We start from the raw sequence: 2987 nt of genomic DNA on the forward strand, positions 1-2987 counted from the left end.
CAGTTTAATTGTTTTTCTAAGTATTGATAACACTCTCCTTATACTTTGTGAAAACCAGCTGAGGCCAGACACTCTGTTCCTCACGTAAGGCAACCGATTACAGTACCCGCTGAACTGTAATTGGTGTCCTTACGTGAGGGACAGAGCGTCTGGCCAATTGCAATTAAAAAAAAAATCTAAAATCCACACAGAAACTTCTTTACACATTTTAATGTACAACATTTTGCACAATCACCTGAAAGAAGAGTGACTGTCGTAACAACAAACACGGACCAGTGGGTTTTCCCAGGAAATGTGTTCCTGCCCTTATTGGCAGTGAGTAAAGGGAGAACTGCCTCATGGGAGGATCTCGCTGTCTCTCAATCCACAGCTGAGTTCAAAGCTTTTCTTAGACTGAGAGTAAGTTTTACTTTGTTAGCCTCAGAAATGTAGTGGTCTCAAAAGTAAAATTTATGTCTTAGAAAAATAGTGAAGTGAAAGTCATAAGTTTCCAAAAAAAGCAGATACTCAAGTAAAGTACAGACATTCAAAAAGTTGGAACTCAATAATTTAACTTATTTACTGTCCACCACATCATGTAATAGTCATGCGGCCCATGTGATTGTGATTTTAATGCCCCCCATGTTCACATCTGAGATCTTATTACTGAAGTGGTCTTCCTGAGACATCAGAGGATTTCTCCAAGGCTGGACACTTGGAACAGTACTCAGTGTTCATCACTCCATCAGGGCTTCCCGACAGCCATGGCTCCTCTGCTGACCACTGTGCAAAAAGAAGAAAGAAAAAATATATTTTTGTCAAGCAGCAATCGAGTGGTTGAATCAATATACATGTAGGCCTACAGCAGTTCTAAATATTTCTGATTAATGATGGCAGACATCTGAATATTATAATAAACAACTTACTTTGAATCAAAGTGTTATTATTAGACTTGTACTTTCTGTGACATAGAAATAGACTGAATATCACAGATTATCCTGAATAAGTCTCAGAACTGATATTAAAATGTGTTGATTATGTAAGATTTAGTCAATCTTATTTCATTCCAAATAATTTTGTGGAAAAGAGTTGCATTAAACTGTGTAAATGTAAAACACGACTCCATGCACAGAGATGGCAGTACATCTCATTTAATAGTTGCTTGCACAGTGTTCCACTTAAACGGAGCGAGCAACTACTAAACATGGTGTATTGCCAATGCCATAATGTCTTTGTGTATGGAGTCATTTCAAATGGGATATATTTTGTTTTTATGTAGAGAAGATGTACACACTTACCTCAAATCCATTTATGTACTTTCTTCCTCTGCCAGATTCTGCCGATTCTCATTCTCGTTGTGCTGTGATACACGAAAAAGCATGTTAGCAAGTTAAATTTGATTAGGTTTAAATAGAAATGGTATTGATTGTATAAGTAATCGCAAAGTTGTAGTGTTGTCAGAGGCTATTTTAACTAAAGTAGCTGCAAACATTTATTATGCTACTTCACATGAGTCGATATTTTTCATGTTATTTCTATTTTCTGGTTAGACAAAACATAGAAAACTGATCATTTGAACTTAATTTAATCACATAATTGTATATTGGGAAAGATTATCAGATGATATAATTTGAGATTACACTTTAGAATAGAGAAATATGCCCTTGTATGATTGCCAATCATTGTAGGTTTAAAACAAAAAAACATCATATTGTCTTACCTTCCTCAATTGAAGCTGCTTTACTTGGAGTAGCCTAGTACAGCCCGCTTTACCCCTCTGAAGGTACTGACTCAGTGCTCTTGACATTTTTCACCATGGCTCCATCTTCTCCAAGGGACAGCTAAATATGACCATAGTAATCTAGCCACTTTCTCATGTCATCCTCGTTGCGGGCGTCTGACTGCCGCATCGTAATAAGAGGATGCGACCACGGTGTGTGTAGATGTTAGCGATGTAAGCTAGTTTATCGAAAACAAACTACTAAATTACAAATGGCTTAGTACTTAACTTACTAAACGTACTACTTTTACGTTTAGAACCTTTCTGTAAACAAATATTTCTTCCCTACGATTCAATTGTGCTTCATTGTTTGCCGCTGTTTACATTCTTTCGCGGCTCTGCAGCGCTGAACCGGAAGTCGCATGATAAACTCGCTAGAATCGGAAGTGGAAAACGGGGCGTTCCAAAATAAGGTGAATAAGCTTGAAAGGCAACTCATTCAGCTGCAGCGGGCAGTCAACAGTAGCCTAGTCTATTTAAACAAAGTTTTAAATTGGCCACTGAAAAGCTACTCCCAACACATTCACAACAACCTATTTCATTTATCCTAAATTGTACCAATATGTATACTTATTTATTTAATAGGCTATGTTTAATGTTTTAAAGTTTGGTTTTAATTAACAGAAGGACATTATAATAATAATAATTCTGAATCAGCAAAAAATTGCAATTGGCAGGTTAGATTCTTTTTTCTAAATTGCAATCAGTGCACCCCTATTCATTTTTCCATAATTATTACTGCACACACTAGGATATAATATTAATTGAGAATCTCAAATGAGACCAAGATGACATGCTCAAAGGGAATGTAGTGTTGTGGAATTGTTTATTACAGTCATAATAATTATGTGTTTATATAGACTAGTGCCATCTTGACTCTAAATATTCGTAAGCTAATCAACAAAAATCCTGACCTTACCTTGATGGTGAAGGTTGTTATGTTCTGAGATACTCAAACTGTGTAAGGAGTGTATGTTTTGACCCAGATGGCTCCTGAGAACTATGTCTGTAAGATAACTAACAATATATCTGGCTGAGGAGAATCTTGTACGTAGGCTGGAATGTTCGTGCGTAATTAGATTTCACTATAAATCTTCTGTATGACCGCCTATCGTTGGTCATTTCACACAATCCCATTGCTTGATTGTTGTCTTGACTCGTGTTTGCAAACATTAAAGATCTGTTCTATTTTTGTATTTAAACATTGTGTCATCTGGTATTAATTGAC

At 36.3% G+C, this 2987-nt stretch overlaps 1 long non-coding RNA gene across 1 annotated transcript; it reads right to left on the bottom strand.

Moving 5' to 3' along the window:
• Positions 1 to 524: 524 nt before the first annotated feature.
• Positions 525 to 2109, bottom strand: LOC307255567. Its single transcript, XR_013845026.1, has 3 exons — positions 1700 to 2109; positions 1278 to 1339; positions 525 to 762 (listed from the first exon to the last, which is right to left on the bottom strand). It is a non-coding gene; the product is annotated as an uncharacterized lncRNA (long non-coding RNA).
• Positions 2110 to 2987: the final 878 nt, after the last annotated feature.

Source organism: Ammodytes marinus (assembly GCF_949987685.1).
Source record: "Ammodytes marinus genome assembly, chromosome: 9".
NCBI classification, from domain to species: domain Eukaryota; kingdom Metazoa; phylum Chordata; class Actinopteri; order Uranoscopiformes; family Ammodytidae; genus Ammodytes; species Ammodytes marinus.